This window comes from Myxocyprinus asiaticus, chromosome 44, assembly GCF_019703515.2.
Source record: "Myxocyprinus asiaticus isolate MX2 ecotype Aquarium Trade chromosome 44, UBuf_Myxa_2, whole genome shotgun sequence".
In the NCBI taxonomy this organism is placed as follows: Eukaryota; Metazoa; Chordata; class Actinopteri; order Cypriniformes; family Catostomidae; genus Myxocyprinus; species Myxocyprinus asiaticus.
This window is the reverse complement of record NC_059387.1, coordinates 12198403-12220410: the sequence shown is the minus strand read 5'-3', so window position 1 is coordinate 12220410 and position 22008 is coordinate 12198403.

Genomic DNA, 22008 nt, shown 5'->3' with positions numbered 1-22008 from the left:
ACGAAGCTACACCTGAGAGCAGCGATGAACTGCGTCTATGCACGGCGAGCAAAGTTGCTGGAAGCAAATCCCGGAAGCATTTCAGAGGTATTTCTACTCCTGATGATGTCATGGTTGAGGTGCGTTCTGTCGTGTGCCTCATCCAATAGGAGTCGAGAGTTCAAGGCTTCATGGGATTTGTAGTCTGTTTTGGACTCCCTTTGTTTGATTTTGCCGCAGTTTTTATCAGTAAGATTTATGACTTGGTATGTGGGCCTGAGTTAGGTTTTACGACTGTGTTAGGCCTGCCTTTGTCTTCTATCTGAATACATGAGGCCCAACATTTATATCTATTAATTGTTCCACAAGCTGAATTTATAATTGGTACAGACTTTCAGTGACTACAGAATTCCCAATTTGTGAGAATTTTTTTTTCCTTGGCATTTAAACTACATGGAGAATTCATCCATTAATTGCAACATTATGCACAAATCACATTCAAAATTAAAACCTCAATAAGACTTCTACTCTGTATGTTCTGACTTATTATTTATATCTGTGAATTGTTTTAAACTGTAAAGAGCAACTTGATACAGTTTTTAAGTGACTTCAGATTTCACAATTTGCAAGAACATCTTTTTCCTTGACATTTAAACACATTGAGGATTTTATCCATTCAGGCCCATTTATATGCACAAAATTCAGCTGAACCATAAAGGTAGTCTCTTTTTAATAAAGTCTCCTGTCAAAGTAACTCAGTTATGAAACATCACAACATATTTTTGTAAAATGGATAACAGTGTATATTATGCAATCACGCCATGTTAAATTTGAAACGCTTCATATTTTCCGTAAAATTTTCATTACATAGCGTTGATTTAGCATATTCAGGGCAGAACTGACAAGCAAAGCAATTAAACTAGCAACAGTGCCAGCTGTTGTTCAAAGTGTTCCCGTCTAACTGGTAACCAACCGCCCCCCTCCACCCCCCACAGCAAAATGTATTTGTGCCGACCAGTGTCGTTCTGTTATAATGACACTTTGTGTCAATCAAGCATTCTGCTGGCTAAATCTAATCCAAGCTTGGTTTCTTGGAAACCAACTTCCTCCTCAAACTTGATTTGTCAATGATAGGGTTAGTCAATACACTGGAAAGACATAAGAGAGAAAAGCAGAGAGAGAGGGAGAGAGAGGGAGAGAGAGAGAGAGAGAGAGAGAGAGAGAGAGAGAGAGAAAGAGATGTCAGCATAGTAGAATAAATCAATGAGGTAGAGCCAAGAAGATAGCAGATGTTTTTGCTACATAAACTCAACCATTTGTGACCAGCATCTCACAGGGATTTGATATATAAACATAATGGGCTTCCTGAAATCTATATGTATTAACAAATGCTAATCACCCTGCTGTGTCTTGGCAAAATGCCTTGCATGCTCTGGATGATACCGATTCCAAATCCCTAATATTAGTGTGTATTTCATTATAGTAGTACATAACTAAAGCTTCATGGTTCTTCATCTCATGACATTATCTCACTAATTAATTACTCCAATGCTGTCTTTAGACAAAAACTCCAATGTAGACAGGGCACCACATAACATGCATTATTTTTACAATGGCAAAATTCTTGATTCTGATTGGTTGAAAGATCTAAGATGTTGAGACATTTTCTATTAATCCATGGCTATGAAGTAGTTCTATCAAAAAGACTCTATCAAAAAAATTGACAAGATCTTTTATTGGTGCAATAACAATAGAATAGATGTAATTTCATGTCTTTTGGTGTCCAACAGTCTGATGAGATTCCTATTTGAACTGTCAGATCCTCCCGGGAGATAGGTGGCAAGAGTGAAGGGCTTACACCAGCAACAGCATGGGGACTCAACTTGTGGCAGTGGGCAGGTGGAGGTTGCTACGTTGGTGGACTGAAATAGCAAAGTGATAGGCTGTTAGAGGACCTTTAATGTGGGAGCTAGCATATGATTGGCTGGAAGGCTTAATTAATTATTGACTTAACAATGTGAAATGAAGAGTCTGCTAGAACTACGCTAACAACATTTCCAGGTTTGTTGACCGCATTACAGTTCCAAATCACTTTGCTACCTTCTTTTGTGCAAGGTTGTTGCATATTATTGGAACTTCAAAGACCCATACAGCCTATCATACCAAAATAACAACAAAAGGGATGGTGGTGTTTACAGTTAATATCTATAGAAAGCACAGCCATTTCAGCAGCTGGGTGAGAGCTTGGCAACTATTCAGCTGAAAATACTGTGATAATATGTAATAATGTATGTGGCTGAGAAACATGCTATCATTTTCGGTCTCTCACACACAGAAAGTTATTATTAACGTTACCCAACATAGTCTCATAACAACTTGTAATAATTTGTACAAGATGGTGAAATCGTAAGATATCAATTGATCATATGGGAAGGTATGACTTTTATTTCCATAGAGACCAACCAATCAACAAACAGAAATTCAAATTTTAGCTAGCCTACCAGCCAACACTTTATTTAAGGTAGAAAACGTCACTGAACCTTTTTGGTAACACTTTATTTCTATCTGATTTCTATTCCGTGAGATTTTGGTTTGAATAAAATATGACAGCACCTACAGTCAGGACTCAGGAGGTGTCAGGAGAAGATTTCCAGCTATTAACTTACATTTCTCTCTCTCTACCTCACACAAAGCTACTATATACTGACAAGAAGAACCTGGAATGCAATGCATCGTCATTCTACTTTTGTTCTAAATTCAGAAATTTTTGTGATTCAATTTTGTCTGTTACATTTTTATATGGTTAAGAAATGGTTAAGGTTAGATTCAGGGATAGGAGTGCGAGTGGTGTCTCTAAAATATAAATTTGTAGATTGTAACACAAATTGTCACTACAATAATCTGCTTCTGTTACTTTTTTATTGTTCAAATGTGGTTATGTTTAGGGGTAGGGGTAATGTTAAGGGATCTAAAATATCTATAAAATAGTAAAATATTTGTACATGTTTCAATTACAATAAAACCATACACTATGAACTCTAAGTTTACTGAAAATATTTTAATCACCTGATAAGTGTCAATCAAAGCAATAAATTTGTAAGTAAATGTTTGACTTTAGAACTGGAAGCCACATTGTCTTCATTGTAATATTTTAGCAATTCATTAGTAACAGTTTTGTAACTTGAATATATATCTATCTATCTATCTATCTATCTATCTATCTATTTATCTGTCTGAAATCTCTAATAATGCATCCTGAATGTGGACAGTCTTCTTCAAATTTTCCACAGAGAGAGAGAGAGAGAGTATGCTAATGTGAATATACTGAAATTAAAGTTTTCAAATATAGTAAATATTTACAGTGTTTCAGCTGTACTGTTACAACTGTACTCGGCCCACCCAACAAAAAAATTATTTTCCTTTTAAAATTATGCTTTAGATTTATTGGGTTTAGGCAGGGGTTAACCTCTATGGTTAGGTTTAGGTTTGGTTAGGGGTTAAACTTGAGAAGAATCATAATATCTTCATTCATTGGTTAGTTTATTTTTCTTTTGAGTGAAAGCCATATGTTTTTGTACAAGCCAATTCTGTGAGACCAGGTTGATGCTACTCTGCTCAATCACTAAAATACAAATATAATAATAGTTTGGCTACTAAAAAGGTACATTGTGTGATGCTACTACCACTTCCTACTGAGAAACGTAATTAAATTAATAGCTGTAGCTTTGCTTTTTTAATGCCACACTGCCAAACACTTCTGAAAGTACACACACAACTTTGTTACTTCAGTAATTGCTTAGAAACAGACAAAACAACCATTACTAGTTCTAAAGTGATGTTTTTTTTTTTTTTTTTTAACTAGTCACAGAGGCTTTGGCAATTTGACATAAGAAAGTATTTCTATGTACATTAATTATTCTTAACTCACCAAAGTGTTTGAATGGTCAACAGATCAGATTACCCAAAACATTTGCAAGCCTCTATTGGAAACTTTACTTGTGTGGTTTAAGTGTTCTCGGATCTACAAATAACTAATGCTATACTAAACCAAGCAAATCGGGGGTCGGGGGTTCAAGCCCCAGCACTGCCAAGATGCCACTGTTGGGCCCTTGAGCAAGGCCCTTGACCCTATCTGCTCCAGTGGTGCCGTATCATGGCTGACCCTGCACTCTGACCCCAGCCTAGCTGGGATATGTGAAAAAGAAGAATTTCACTGTATATGTGCAAATGTATAATGTGTGATAAATAAAGAAAATTATAATTATAAAATTATAATTATAATTATATAAATATAAACAAAGAAAATCCCAGTCAGCAAAAAACCCACCATCATTAAAAAGAAAAGGGAAATATCATAATATACAGTCATATGCAAAAGTTTGGGCACCCCTTAACAAATTACATGTTTTGTTGATTTTCCAAGAAAAAAAAAAAAACAATCTTTTCAGTGAACACAAACTAGACATATTTCTGACTGAAAATTGTTGTGCATATTTATTATTTATTTGCTTAATTTAACAGATGAAAAAAAAATAAATAAATGTGGCAGGTGCAAATGTTTGGACACCCTTTCAGTCAGTACTTAGTACCACCACCTTTGGCAGAAATCACAGCTTATACATGTTTCTTGTAGCCTTCTAACAGTCTCTCTTTTCTTCTTTTAGTAATTTACCCCACTCCTCCTTACAGAATGCTTCTAGTTCCGCAATATTCTTAGGGTGTATTGCATGCACTGCATGTTTACCCAAAAACTTAGGTAGATTTCATCTGTTAAATTAAGCAAATTAATAATAATAATAAATGTGCATGACAATTTACAGAAATATGTCTAGTTGAAGTGCATTCATTGAAAAGCATATGACTGTATCGCAGCACAGAACTAGCAGCATATGCAGCCTAGTATTTTTTTTGCCTTTCTCAAAGGAAAGTAAATATATTGCAAGAACAGCATGTGTCCCATTAATTAATTAACGGCCAATACACTTTAAGCCAATAAGTTTATTATAAATCCCTGTAACGAATATCATGTATACAAAAAATGCAAGGGTTGATTCCATTTCAGCATCCAAACTGAAAGCCACATCTCTGGTATTTCAATCAAATAAACAAGCTAACCTTTTGGACTAAGCGTGAATCACATTTATTTATTTATTTATTTATTTTTTTTTTTTTTGAAGCCACAATTACTACCTCTACAGGTTACCACCACTGTAGAGATGTATACTGTTACAAGCTGGCTTTCCTGAAGCACTAAGTTGAACGTTAGAAGCACTTAAGTAGTACTTAATCTCTAAGGCATGTTTCCCAAAAGCATTGTTATCTAAGTAGTTCGTAAAAACATTTGTAAATTAACGAGAGCTTTGAACCGCTCTTAAGTCCATTAAGTGCAACTTAAACATATCTTTCTGGTATCTTTCACAGTTTATCAAAGACAATGGGACATTTAATCAGTTGTATTAATATATTTTGATAATTGGAGAGCCACTGTATACTATTTCAGAGGATAAATCATAGTGTTGAAAAATCGCTATGAAATCAATAGGCAGTCTCCGCAGTCTGCACATGCGACATGATAGGTCTAAATTTACAAGACACGTAATACAGTATAACGTTATATTAGCCTTCTTTGATAAGCATAATTGTAATGGCGTATTTAAGAAGATTATTTAAGAAGACATATGTGAGTAATGTGACCACGCAGTTTAAAAGTTAAATAAATATGCCGTAATAAAATAATTAAAATATGGTTAACAGAGGAGAATTGAGCGAGAGTGTGCAATGAGAGATCACCCCCCCCCCCCAACCCCCTCTCTATCTCTCTCTCTCTCTCTCTCTCTCTTTATCCCCCTCCACTTCTTTTTTTCTCCAATGGATGTTTCAAATCGGCTCGCCTATAGTCTTCTTACAAGCAACAAATTGCATGATGCATCACAGCAGTAAGGCTACAAGTACATAGTGCATTAACTCTAACCAGATGATCTATTAATATTTAGATAGGTCTATGAGTAGTTCAATACTGGTGCCTGTAATTCTAATCCTGTTATGTGTGCTACGTAAGAGCCCCTTATGATTCAAATAGCATACATTCACGTTACATGCATTTATTGTGTCACTTTCATTAATCTCTATGATATTGCATCAATACATCTGAAACTCTGTCTTACTAAAGCCATAGCTATTTCTTTCAATAAATTCTGTAATAGTTTGGTAATGAATGTTGGCACCCCAACAAGGTTAAAAACAACTTCCATGTTTGTCAGTATTTCCAACTTATTTTCATTTTGAGAATTCAAACTCCTGGACATACTGGCCAAAGTGATCAGTAACTTTTGACTGGACAGCTCCCGTAACGAAGCACTTAAATTCTACTTTATAATGAGCTACACTATATTGCCAAAAGTATTCGCTCACCCATCCAAATAATTGAATTCAGGTGTTCCAATCACTTCCATGGCCACAAGTGTATAAAATGAAGCACCTAGGCATGCAGACTGCTTCTACAAACATTTGTGAAAGAATGGGCCACTCTCAGGAGCTCAGTGAATTCCAGTGTGGTACTGTGATAGGATGCCACCTGTGCAACAAGTCCAGTCGTGAAATTTCCTCGCTACTAAATATTCCACAGTCAACTGTCAGTGGTATTATAACAAAGTGGGAGCGATTGGGAATGACAGCAACTCAGCCACGAAGTGGTAGGCCACGTAAAATGACAGAGCGGTGTCAGCGGATGCTGAGGCGCATAGTGCGCAGTGGTCGCCAACTTTCTGAAGAGTCAATTGCTACAGACCTCCAAAGTTCATGTGGCCTTCAGATTAGCTCAAGAACAGTGCGTAGAGAGCTTCATGGAATGGGTTTCCATGGCTGAGCAGCTGCATCCAAGCCATACATCACCAAGTGCAATGCAATGCGTTGGATGCAGTGGTATAAAGCACGCCGCCACTGGACTCTAGAGCAGTGGTGACGTGTTCTCTGGAGTGACGAATCACGCTTCTCCATCTGGCAATCTGATGGACGAGTCTGGGTTTGGCGGTTGCCAGGAGAATGGTACTTGTCTGACTGCATTGTGCCAACTGTGAAGTTTGGTGGAGGGGGATTATGGTGTGGGGTTGTTTTTCAGGAGCTGGGCTTCACTGTTCCAGTGAAAGGAACTCTGAATGCTTCAGCATACCAAGAGATTTTGGACAATTCCATGCTCCCAACTTTGTGGGAACAGTTTGGGGATGGCCCCTTCCTGTTCCAACATGACTGCGCACCAGTGCACAAAGCAAGGTCCATAAAGACATGGATGAGCGAGTTTGGTGTGGAAGAACTTGGCTGGCCTGCACAGAATCCTGACCTCAACCCGATAGAGCACCTTTGGGATGAATTAGAGTGAAGACTGCGAGACAGGCCTTCTCGTCCAACATCAGTGTCTGACCTCACAAATGCGCTTCTGGAAGAATGGTCAAAAATTCCCATATACACACTCCTAAACCTTGTGGAAAGCCTTCCCAGAAGAGTTGAAGCTGTTATAGCTGCAAAGGGTGGGCCGACGTCATATTAAACCCTATGGATTAAGAATGGGATGTCACTTAAGTTCATATGCGTCTAAAGGCAGATGAGCGAATACTTTTGGCAGTATAGTGTATCTACGTGCTGGTTTGGGAAACAGGCATTACTCCATCGTAAATTAACGAGCGACGTTAGTTAAGATGATTGTAAAAGCTTAAGTTGCAACGTTATCGGGAAACCCAGCCAAAGTATGAAAGTGAATGGGCCAGTCCATGAATGCTAAAATACACACCGTTTCAAAAGTACAAGATTTAAACATTATACATGTGATAAAATCGCTTTAAAACTTTATCTGTGTAAAGTTACATTCAGTACCGGGATCACAGTGTTTTGTCAACTTTTTTGGCGTTTGGGCTTTTTACATATTTATAAGATATAAAACATATTTGGCAGAGCAGAGGAAAGGGATCAGAACATATCACAGGACAGACTCAAACCTCTTTTATCTGACGTCTCTAGAACATGTCTGCTACCACTGCGCCACTATTCCTGTGACAGCTACTTCTAAACAGTTAATATGATGCTGTAAACTAAGGCGATTCCTAGCACCTGGATGTAATATAATAATATTATGGATTTAAGCATAGTTCCATTCTGATTGAGAAGTTTTGCCAACTCACAAAGAGCAAAATACATTTCATATGATCTTTTCAAAGGCAGCTGGTATTTGGAGAGCCAAGCCCATGGAATGCTAATGAAGCCCAAAAAAGTGAGTTTAGACTTGGTCACATTTTGAGGAGTCTAAAATCGATTTGGGAATACATCTCAGGATCTTTTATATTATTCAAATATGAAAAATATGAATGATACTCAATATGTTTCAGGAAATGAAAAAAAAAAAAAATTAATAGATGAGAAAAAACAAACACATTTCACATTCCTCATGCCTTTATGTAAGATGTAATCAGTCAATCACTTCAGAATAAAAAAGGCTAGATTGATTCTAATTTTACATCTACAGGAGCACAAGGCTAATGTGGTTAAAAGACCCCTTTAGCACAAGACTAAAGACCCCTAGTGCATACATTACACACTTCATCTTTAAGAAGCGAGAAAAAAAAAATCAGACTTTAACATGACACTGTCCTCAAAAAACCTTTGCAAGTAGGACAGTAACAGAGCAGCATGTTGACAAATATGATATATATATATATATATATATATATATATATATATATATATATATATATATATATATATTACTGTATATATATAAACACTAGCAGTTGAAATTAAACTAGCATCTTTTGGACCAAATTTGTAATCATACCAAGAATGAGCTCATTTTCTTACTGCTAAACATGTCACAAAATAAACTAAGGATATTTCAGTCCCAATCACTTCACACACCGTTAAGAACACAAAAACCACCCAGCAGTCACACTACAGCTCTTGCCATTTGAAAAGTTTGATCGATACTTACTCAGCAATGTTTCATGCTCCAAAGAAAACAATTCAATTTCATTGCAGATCATTAATTAATGTTGCATAATAATCAGCCACCTGCTGGTCTGAATCACATAAGTAGGCTGCCCACCTACTAAAGAGTAAGTTCCCGCCTTGCTAACCAGACTTCTCAAATAGCCAGAGTGATAGCTATAGTTTGGTTAACACACTTCAACCGCCAAATACATCAAGCCTAATTATATCTTGTTCTTGTAAATATGTGTTTTAAATGGTGAAATGGAAGATTATATACCACTCTGACATTCATTGAATAAAACATAATTTATTTGAATTATAATGTTTGGCAAATTAATGAGATTAGGTTAATATAGTGCCTTTTTTTCTTGTAATGCATTCTCTTTGTGTATATCACCCACCAAACAGCTAAGTCACTTAGCTTGATTAAATAATAACACAAAGATACCAAGGTAAAAAAAAACAAACAATTTGAAGCCTTATTGCAAAGTTTTCTAGTTGGCTTTATAAAAGTTCTGTAGATTAATTAATTTGAGTTGTGCTGCCTGTATATGTGAGCTCAAAGAAATACATATTTGTATTTCTGCATTTTTTAAAAGATTTTGGAGGTGAAACAGCAGTGTCACTTTTATCCAAAGCAACTAGCACTGCATTTCTGTAATGACACCAAAGTCAACTTTGCTGAGAAATACATTATTTTAAGGGGCTCAGTGTTTGTCTTCACTGAAAAGTTAATCTGTCAAGAATTTGGCATTTTGCAAAGAAATTTGCATTACTCTTAAATCAACACACCTCTATAGGAAAATCAGGGCTCAGCAGAAATCCTGAGTTTCCCACTTGTAATTATGACTTTGTGGTGTCGTTCATGTGCTCTTAACTCGTAAATATGATAATTCTGACACCCTATGCTGCTTGAGATCGCTTTCCAGTTCAGCAAATAAAACCTAAACAACCTACTGAAATTCAGGTCAAACCCTTTTGGTATGTCATTTGAAAGCTACATTTCAAATGTAAATGGCTTCTCTCTTGTAAATAATGTAAGCATTAAAGTTTGTCAGGCTTTTTCCTTCAATATGCTTCATTTTTCAATGTAGTGGAGTTATTTCATTTTGCATCCAAACACAATTCTGTTATCATTTATTACATTTAAATAATAATAATAATAATAATAATAATAATAATATATATATATATATATATATATATATATATATATATATATATATATATATATATATATATTTTTTTTTTTTTATGTAATTTCTTAGGCCATTAATTAGAAAACAACATCACAGGCTCTTTAAATTGCAAACAATGCAGAAAATGGTATAATATTTTTCATAATTGCTACTTGATCCATTTATTTCCATTTAGACAGTGACAAGTACTCTTAACTAAAGAACAAAAATAAGATGGTAAATTCACTAAGGAAAAAAAAAAAAGGAAATTGAACAGCGAAGGGGAAAATAAGGCTAGTGGCATTTTCCAATCCATACATTATGAAACCTTTAGAATAGCCCATGTAAACAGGGTAAAAGCTACTCTATGTAATGAATTCTGTCTTGACACATACAGTTCTCATATTCACATTTTGAAAGGAACTTTATAGATGGCAGAAATTGATAGAAAGCATTTTTATAAATAAAGTTAAATAAATATTTTATTACTGTCAAAAGTTACAAAATTCAGACACTTTTACTGTACAATACACGAGAGGAAGTATTTGGCTAATTAAAATTTTGGCATGCTCATTGTACGGCTATGACTTTCAGCTGGCACATAGCACAAGCTTGTACTGTTTTGTGTTGATTTTATGTTGCCCAAGAAACAATATGTAGTTTATGGTGGGCTAATTCAAATACAAAGTTTCTTGATTGTGCACTTATAGGTCATATTGTAAGTTTTGCTTCATCTAGGTAGACTGGGAGGAGCTTACATATTATTTTGTTATCCCTGGTTAAGAGAGCACAAAGGCCCCTTTCCATAGATTGTATGATGCATAAGAGATCTCAGCAGTGAATGCTTTGCCTGATTTGCCATGTGTCATCTTTTATTGAGCAAAGGAGGCCCTAAGGAAAGTGGTTCATTACTGATTCTCTGTACCTACCTTGATTGTACGTGATTAATCACAGCTATAATCTTAATTAGCATAATGTGGAACGACATAGGCATTTCATGATAGTCAACATATACTGGAATACTAAATGGCTGTTTCTTACATTCTTATATTTTGTAAAACATGAGGCAAAATTTTAAAAATGTTTGCAAATGTTAATGTAGTTTGTAAATGCTGCTGTTATCAAGTTCCAGCAAGCACAGTGTTATCATGCTGTTATTTTACCATTACAATAGAGTGACCTCACAAGTACTGCAGAGATCCTACAGAGGTAAGCAACATTACCGTACAGTTCTCATGGTAATAATATAGCCTGACTAAATAGGTTTGAAAGGACCACTGCAGGCTTTCCAACATGAAATCATAGTTACCATAGATGTATAAAAAGCCAAGACATGAAAGATTTGAATCATTTTGTTTCCATTTCTCTATGGTTGAGTATGCCAGGAAAACCAATCTAGCTTCATGTCATGCTTACAGAAGCACCATTTGGTTGATAGCAAGAAAAAAAAAAAAAAAAGAAGAAGAAAATCCCAGTTGTTATTATTCATATAACCCTTGCCTAAATTTCTGAGTTACAATACATACACACCAGACTCAGTAGTAAAAAGCAACCATAGGATTGATTGTATGAAGTTATTATGAAGTTACAGATAATTTAGCATCAATGTGTCAGATGTGTTTTTAATCTGGTTGCTTGCTAAATATATAACTCTATCTATCCATCTGTCTGCCCGTCCATCCATCCATCCATCTATCGATTCTGACTATATCTGTGACAGTCTCTCTGAGTATCTAGCTGACCATAAAATATATTAAACAAACTTATTAACAAAATTACAAAAACTAGTTAACAATTTGAGGCTTTATCAAGTCAAAATCAAAGTTTGCCTTGACAAATTTTAACTATCTAGTTATTTTTGCAATTTCCTTTTGGTGACGCTAGACACTAACACACTTTTCCCTCACTCAGCAAGATTCTCTTTTGATTTTTTACAATTATTTTCTTCAAACCATTTACCTGAACTGAAAGACAAAACTATAGGAGAACGTTTATGCTAATCTCCACTTTAGCAACTTTTCTGGCAATGCTGCGTATTCAAAGTGTACTTAAGTTGCAATAAGAATTGCAGTCTGACACATTTTGATGCGTAACGACACAAGCTTACATAGCTAGAAATGTTTGCACTTACAAACTTATCTATATTTCAGGTATTACTTGTATTTACAGTATTTTGAGCTTTAGGATAGGATAGAAACCATTACAAAATAACGATCACGACTCTAACAAAACATCCAATTAGCACGAAAATAAAAGCGTAGTAAGAACTGCTAAATTTAGATTGATAACATAATAAACCTAAACTTGGGAGAACTACCAACTGTACATCAATGAGTGTGTTTATATGCACATTCTTTCCCTTTATTATGCTTGATAAGCCAACAACGTGCAGTAATGTAAATGCATTAAAACTGCTTTCCTTTATCAGTGTAAGGTCATAAACGGCTTAAGAATAAACTGACAAACACGGGTCGATTTTTGCCCATTACCCCGATTTTGCATTGCATGTAAACCCCTTAAACGGTGTTCATTGGCTTATCAAATGTACGCAAGACTTGTGTGCATGTCTCTTCACAGTTTGACGTGAGAATTACTTGAGTACATATATTCTCATGTTCCCTCTCTGTCACTCACTCGACGTTGTGTTGATGTAGTGACACTAGGGGTCACTCTTGGGAGCTCCAAACACTTCTGATCTTTGAAAAAAGGCCAATGGGAATTGGTGAGTGGAATTTGCAAGCCACTCCCCCGGACATACAGGTATAAAAGGAGCTGGCTCACAACCACTCATTCAGATTTTTTCTTCGGAGCCGAGTGGTGTTCATTCATTGAATTCATTCATTGAATTCCACTGCCGTTCCATTCACCTCTGCGTATGCTGTTGGATATACGGCGCATTTCATCGGTTTCTCCCCCTCGTGCAAGAATATGTGCAGAGAACGCCCCTGGGCGCTTCGACAGCTAAAAGAGAGTAAATATTCTAATAATAAAAGAGTATATTTTCCTCTAAAAGAGTGGCACTGATCGGAGAGCATCTTTTTAAAGAAGCCTTTCCGTCTGTGTATATTTCCTGGTTGAGGTCATTACCTCTCCAATTCTGACGGCCACAATCGCTGCCTCACGTGTCTGGGCTACAGCCACGCTGAGACAGCATTCGCGGATGACTCATGTTGTCACTACAAGAGCGTAACCGAGGCCTCGTCGGTTAGCACTGGGGGCGATTTGGGGACCCCAATGGGAGTGGTTCTGCCCACGGACCTCCCATTCCCCAGTACACTCTTTTGCCCCAGTCAAGTTCTGGGATGAGACAGGTGGCTCACCCTAGGGAGAGTTTGATGTCTCATTCGGGGCACAAGAGCAGGATGAGCTCTCGATCGCAGCATCGGAGAGCGGGCTGATCCAGTCAGACCCGGAGGACTCAACGGGGCTCCCGCCTTCGGGTGTGGTCGCCCAGTCTGAGGCCGACGCGGAGCTGACGGCCATGCTTGCCCGGGCTGCCACAAGCATCGGGCTTGAGTGGAACCCTCCACCCTGCCCTGAGCTCTCGCAGCTTGATGATTGATTCCTGAGCCCAGAACGCCACTCACGGCTGTGCCCTGCCCCGGTTCCATTCTTCCCGGAGGTGCACGAGGAGATCGCGAAGTCGGGGCAGGCACCTTTTACCACCTGGACGCGACCTCTGAACCTCTCCGCTCTCACTACCCATGACGGTGGGGCAGCCAGGGGGTACACAGTGGTTCCCCAGGTGGACAAGGTGGTTGCGGAGCACCTGTGCCCTCAAAACACCGCCACCTGGCAGAATCGCCCGAGACTCCCGTCCAAGGCCTGTAAGTCCACGGCGTCCTTGGCGACCAAGGCTTGCAGTCCCTCTGGACAGGCCACCTCCACCCTGCACGCCATGGCCCTCCTGCAAGTACGCCAGGCCAAGGCGCTGAAAGAGCTGCATGAGGGTAGTCTGACCTGATCATCAGGTTCCTTAGAGGTGCGAGGAGGCTGAATCCTCATTGGCCGCGCCTCATTCCCTTATGGGATCTCTCCATGGTCCTGCTGGGCCTGCGGAGAGCCCCGTTTGAGCCCCTAGAGTCAGTTGAGCTAAAGGCTGTCTCATTGAAGACTGCCATCGTGACTGCGCTCACATCCATCAAGAGGGTTGGGGACCTGCAGGCATTCTCTGTCAGTGACACCTGCCTGGAGTTTGGTCCAGAGTACTCTCACGTGGTCTTGAGACCCCGACCTGGCTACATGCCCAAGGTTCCCACAACCCTTTTTAGGAATCAGGTGGTGAGCCTGCAAGCGCTGCCCCAGGAGGAGGCAGACCCAGCCTCGTCATTGCTGTGTCCGGTGTGTGCTTTGCGCATCTACTTGGATTGCACGCAGAGCTTTAGATGCTCTGAGCAGCTCTTTGTCTGCTTTGGAGGACAGCGGAAAGGGAGGGATGTCTCCAAACAGAGGATCGCCCACTGGGTCGTTGACGCCATCGCTTTGGCATACCAGGCCCAGGATGTGCCGCCCTCCTTGGGGCTTTGAGCACACTCCACCAGGAGTGTGGCGGCCTCCTGGGCCCCGACCAATGGTGCCTCTTTAGCATATATCTGTAGAGCAGTGGGCTGGGCAACACCCAATACCTTCGCGAGATTCTACAATCTCTGGGTAGAACAGGTTAGTATGCAGGGCAACTGGCCATGTGTACCGCTTGCATACAGCGCCTTTCCATTCCTGGAGGGGAAGACGTGCACTTTTTTCCCCCCAGCCGAGTTTACGAGACTATGGACCCTGGATGTCCTTCCTCCTTAGCCCTGTGGCAGGCGAATTCGGCTGAGAAATTCGATGCCAGCCCAGTACGTGTGCTAGTAGGCCCTGTATTGGGGTAGGTGCTCCACATGCACTGGTTGCCCGTGAGTAACCCCGTGTGATGTATCTTCCACAGTATGGTTTCCTCGTTGGTAAACCCGCGTCTTCCTTGGGCAGAGTCGCCGTGTTTGTAGGGTAGGACCTACCACGGGGACTTCCTCCACATGCGATACTACCAGTCGGTAAGTCCATGTGACGTATTTCCACACAATTACCTCCCCTTCGGGCAGGGTGTGGTCTCTGCAGTGTCTTTCCCCTTGGGAAAGGACACCCCCCCCGACACAGATGCTTATGGACCCAGCTAAATGATTTCCACTTTTTGGGGAGAAAAAAGAAGAGAAGAGGCCACGGCTGGTGTGGCCTGTCCCCATTTTGGGCAGTCGACTTGTCCCCAAGGTGCGGGAGACCGTACGACGCTCGTGGAGTATTGGGGGTGGTTACGTGAGGGCCGGGTTCCGCTTGCTATGAGGCGCGCAGCGGCTTGCCCACACCTGCACTGCCAATCCACGTAACACAGTTCAGCTAGCTGTGGCATTTCGAATAGGGACCCCTAGTGTCACTACATCGACACAATGTCGAGTGAGTGACAGTTAGGGAACGTCTTGGTTACTGTCGTAACCTCCGTTCCCTGATGGAGGTAATGAGACGTTGTGTCCCTCTTGCCACAACACTGAACTACCCGCTGAAATGTCTCCTCAGCGCAAAACATGAATGAGTGGTTGCGAGCCAGCATCTTTTATACCCGTATGTCCAGGGGAGTGGCATGCAATTCCACTAGCCAATTTCCATTGGCCTTTTCTCAAAGATCAGAGGTGTTTGGGGCTCCCAAGAGTGGCCCCTAGTGTCACTACATTGACACAACGTCTTGTTCCCTCCATCAGGGAATGGAGGTTACGACAGTAACCAAGACGTTAATGTGGTTTTCTTGCTTTGTCAGATTTTTTTAAATAAGCTGATTCTTGAAAGTTATCAGTGTACTGGTGTGCATTTAAACACATTCTGTTGGAAATGAAACCCAAGCAAAATCCCTTTTTTTATTTTACACATTATGTTTGCTTGTCCTCCCTTCTTAGTATGAATCATTTATCTTCCTCAAGAGGAACAACAAGTCACCAGTCCCCCAGTTTCAGATACCCAACGTCAATTTTCTGCAGCACTGAATCTCAATTGAAAAAAAAACTAAAATTCTGCTGGTGTGGACACAATAACTTCACTTGCACTGCTATCTCCAAGTTGAGACCCTATGTAAAGAAAGCAAGGAAGAAAGAAAGAAATATGCCTTCATAATGCCACATTGCAATGGTTCTCTCTGGAAAAGTGTGGGACTCATCTTTTTTGTGACCTGTTTTCCAACAAATATCAAGCAAATAATGGATTGTCTGGAGGCTTGGGGGCAATAGGCCTGGTGCACCATGGCCCGACAATCTGTGTATTAATCCTTGAGGTAATAATAAGTAATGAAGAGTCACAATCTATTATGACCTTCACAATCTTCTGGCTGTGAGGCTGATGATTACTGAATTGTTTACTGTTCCAATGGCACATCATTATGCTTAATCTAAGAATATCATGCCAGTAAACAAACAGATATAGCAGACTCAGAGGCGCATACTAATTTTAAGGACTTGTCTTATTATGGTGGTATCTAAATCTACTGTGCTTGCTTTCATACCTTGACAAACAAGGGTTTAATGGAGTATTACTGTATGTATGCAAACAGAAAAAAAGCATACATTTATACAAACAACATTACTCACATTAATCATGAGGGGTATTAATTAAGGCTTTGATGACAAAATGATTTTAAAGGATCTATTTAACTCAGAGGTACAGAGCTGTAGACTGATCTAAAAACCACACTATCATAATAAGGTTTGTTCAAACTTAAATTAAACTGATTAGAGTGGCTCAAAAAGCGAGTTGTATTTTCAGTAGAAAATGATGTAACACAGTCAACAGGAATGGATTTTTTTTAACCATACTCTCTAATCCAAACCCCAACCCTAAACATAAATATCAGTGCAGTGAAAATGTAATCTTAGAGGTAAAATGCAACCTCCAAATCACACTTACTATTGTTTATGCGAACACAATTACTTCCTGGTTTCCATGGGACCAGAACCCATGTCCCAGAGTTTGCTTGCGCAACACGCCATCATTTACACCATAGGGAAAAGTGATCACATTTTAATTGATTGAATTTACTTGTCAGTAATTTGGCAGAATGCGGTCAAGTTCAGGGTACATGAACATTCAAAAGCAACAACTAATGTTCCTGAAAACACAAATCATTCAAATTAATCAGAGTTTCAGGAAATTGTGGAGAGTCTGGATTGAATGAGTTTGAACCAAAACCAAGAGGTTAATTAACTTTGTGAACAAAAGCAGACAAAAAGCTTTAAAACCCTTAAAAATGTTTTTGTATTTATTTTAAAAAATAGCATTTCATTGAATCCCTCAAAGCAGAATGAAATGATTCTGATCTCACCTCTGTTATTTCCGGAATTGTATGTGCCATAAAAAGGAAACAGTCGATGACTGTTGCATAATAGGCACTGCACGTATCGAGTTTTCCCAATCTAGTTGCTATTGATCTGACTCAGGCATCTTGATGGGGCAAATTACTATCAGACATTGAATCTCAAAATTGCTCCTTATCAAATGTAATCCAAAGCTGTAAAAAAAAAAAAAAACTATTAGAGCATAAAAGAAAAAGTCTCAAATTTGTGCTCAGCTTCTTTAGCACAGAGAGCCAGTAACAACCCCTTCTAATTTCATACATGCAAAGACCACACTTTTAATGATCCTCAGTTTGCCATGCCAGCACAATGAATAGATTGGCTTTCACTAGCAAGCTAAAATTATATTTGAAAGGAGGACAGGTAGGGGATTCAACAAAGGGATTCTGAAAGGGTAACAGGGTGGTTCATTATCAAATCTAGATTTGTTCCATTCCCCATTCTAATCATTAGACTATTTTTTCCCCCTTCCAATATATTTTCTTCTATGTGAGCTACATTTTGCCATCACAAATTGATTTATTTATATGTATAACTTATATACTTAATTTATAACTTCTCAAATTTTCATGTGTTAAATGCAGGGGTTCATTAATTTCTCTCCAGGACTTATAAAAGACAATAACCCAGATGCTTTTGTGGACCCAATCACAGCCTGCTCTAGTGTCTCTGATGTAATTTGGTTAAAAAAAAAAAAAACTAAAAAAACATTGTGTATTGAAATGTGTAGAAAAATAAAAAACAATTTGGATTAGGATTAGTTCAGGTAGAATATGAATGCGCTAAAAATGTGCGTGTAACACGTATCAGGAGATATGTATTAACTCTAATTATAGGCCAATAGGTTCGACTAGAGAGGTGTAGTTGAGTGAAACAACACTGAATGAGTAGCCAAATAATTCTGTATTGAAAAATGAACTTTGTCCTTTATAACAAATGGTTTAACACTAGTAAGGAAAATAAAAGAATAAAATAAATGAAATTACAACCAATTGTTCACAATTTCTTTCCAATATCATTCACAATATACCTGATTATATATACCTGGGTGCACTCTATGAGCTTTTGGATTTTACCCTGGAAAGAGCCATCATACAATATTAACACATAACCATATCAACAGTTATGAAATTCAGATATTTCAATTAACTTCCATTCAAGATGTTAACCTTAAAAAAAAGAAAAAAAAAGAAAAAGAATTCCAATAAGTCAGTCTCACAGAAAAGAAAGAAAATGGCTTCTCCCATTTAGGCTGCCTTCCACTTCACTTTTAACATCCACTCGCTATTTCCCCTAAGCACTCCCCCTCAGGGGAATCCCCACCGCCATTTTGGAAGACCGTTCAATGAGTGAGGGAAGTTTCTATTGACCGTCCCTCAACCCCTCAATTTTGACCGAGGGAGCGAGCCTACTCTGATGAATGGTTCAGGCACCTCCATATCCCACAATGCAACTCGATAGTGACGTGACAGCAGATTGCACTTCATAAACCCCACCCCCACACAACTCTAATGTATGATGGAAGTGAACTTAATTAAGCAGTTTAGAAAAGTTATATTGAGATTTAACAGTATAATACTTGTAGCTACCTGTAATGGGGTATGGGATGGGCAAGGAGGAGGCGGGAACCAGCTAAATAGTCAATGTAAAGTTTAATGATAAAACTCAACATAAAACAAACATAAACAAATGCAGACACACATGCAACACGGCCGCGTGCATCACTTTCTCTCTGAAACTGGTGCCTCTGTCTCGTCTTTATCCTCCTCTTGGCTGATTAGCCCGATCCAGTGCCGGTCGTGTGTCCTCACAGCCCGGCCCCGCCCTCGTCCTCATCACACTACCTTAAAATATCTGTTTGTCACACAGTTGTAGCCTATGTGTTCATTGTTATGTTACCATTTTTGTAAAGCTTCCTTTCTAACAATTCAATCTAATGAAAAAACAAAAAACATACAAGATTTATACATAAGCTTCTGAAATCAATCTCCGAAGACTTTGTTTTCTCAGGTGCAAAATTCACTATTAATTCCACAAAATGACATCAGCCTTCAACATGCTCCAAGTGATCAAGGGTTAAGGGTGTTCCAGTTAAACCCATTGCATGTCTTCCGCCAGTAGTGGACACTCACACAGCGTAAACAGTGACGTATATCCGAGTCCATGAGATGGAGTGAAGTTTGCAAGGGAAGGGGATAAAAATTTGAAATGGAACGCATTAGTGACTAACGTGGTAAGGCGGGACTTCAGATTTAGATCTCCCGTGATTGGACAATTATCTCCATGTTATCTCCATTATACTGGTTTAAGTTTTACTTAATTCTTTTTTTTTTTTTTTATTCCCCATATGCCTTCTAATAATTTTTGATTACCTTATTATTCTATATCTTCTTTTTTTTTCTTTTTACAATTAATTTATGTTGATTTCACATTACACAGCTAATTTTACATTACACAGGGTTACATCTGCAAAAATAAAAAAAATAATAAAAATAAAAAAATACAATGTATAATCCAAACTCCAATCCCAACATCAACTGTAACCATTATAAATTGCTTTTCTCTGTTGGGGACAACAGCAAGTCAGTTTTCTGGCTTGTTAGTTGGTTAACAAGTTAATGGCCATACTATATATACACTGCTCCAAAAAATAAAGGGAACACTTAAATCTCACATCGGATCTCAATTAACGAAATATATTGAAGATCAAAATCTTGCTTGCTAAAAGGAAATCATGCTATTGTACTGAGAAACATTCAGTGAAGAGCAAATTTGGTATTGTAGCCAAATCAAAGTCGTGATGATATTCAGAACACTCTTACTCTTCTGATCTTGCTTAAATATCAGCAAAGTATTGCCAAATACTGTAGGTACCTGTACTTCCCTTGTGTGAGAATATAAACCGCTTTATGTGTTACATCATGTGCTGTGATCTTCAGACATATTTATACATAAATCTATAATAAATTGACAGAATTTACGTTTCTAATTATCTTGATATAAAGGCTTATGCTTGAAAATAGTTTTGTAGACCACAAAAAAATAAAAAAAATAATAAAAAAATAAATTAAAAAAATTGTGCTGACATGAATTTCTTTACAAAACACAAATCTTACAAATTTTACATTCGCATGGAATAGTGAAACAAAAGCAACCAACACTTATTAGATATACTGTATATGTGTGGAAATGAAAGACTTTGGCCATGTTTATTAATGTTACAAATATGTTGGTATCATATTTTTTTCATTATATATAATTATACAGTATATATAGGTATATAACTACAGTATATATATAGAGAGAGAGAGAGAGAGAGAGAGAGAGAGAGAGAGCGAGAGAGAGAGAGAGAAATTATTGATCACATCAGCAAACAATATCAAACAATAGTGACAGTACTGATTCCAATTGATACACTTACATCAGTTGTACTTTTTTCAAACAAACATTGCATGTACACACACCACTGGTTCATCTTCCCAGGCTTCCTGCCAGTCATGGTGTATTTATTAGCATAACTAAAGTGCTCTCAGATTCCAGCAGCAGTGCTTAGATCAACATTCCCTTAACAAAAAGTGTTTTATTTATTTTTTACTCTCCATATCCTTAGTTAACAAAGACATCCTTGTGACACTCTCTGCTCATGTTAAGCATTCAGTCAGTATCAATGGTGAGGCTTGTGTCAGAATGACTGAGAAGTTTGTTCACTTGCAGAGACGTTTATAACCCATTATCAGTGAAGATAATGACTCTGCAGCTTGACAGTAAGGCAGTAAGGATATATTAGCTGTGGTGCACTTGGCATGGTGAATGACTGAAAACATTGTCTTAAAGGTCAAATTTATCGATCCAGCCTACCTCCTGCTTTGAAATGAATTGTTACATGCTTTGGCAATTAACTAAAAGCAGCAAAAGAGCTACGCAATTCATTTACACCTTTATTCTCTCCATTAAATCATCCTACACTTTTTCTGTGTGTAGAATTCCAGAAAGTTCCCTCTACAAAGCAATTATTTAACATTATTTATGTTGATAGCTCACACTTTACACATTATTCATGTTAATAAGATCCAATGACAAATATGTTTAATATTTCAGACAAATTGGTTCAAACTGGCAAAAGATTTGTGTATTTTCCTAAGCCAACATCATTCAAAAGTGATTTTGCATAATTTAGAGCAAATGGATAAGTGTTTATCTGTTTAAGCACATACCTGAAATATCCTCCGCAAAAGTTTCTAATTCAGGGTGAACTAATTTGCACTCATAGTTACTGTATTTGTACATTAAGCGTGCATGTGCATTTTTAAGACACTGGACTCTGAAAAACACAATATTAACATCTTGACAGCATCCAAAACGTAAACCTTGTTACAGTACAGACATACAACTTTAGAGGTGTTCAAACCTTTAAAAATCCACGCAAGAACCGAAAATGCTGGAACCTTTGCAAAGGTACAGCACAACGGCTACTGGTGGTCCAGTTCAATACTTTAACAAAATCTCAT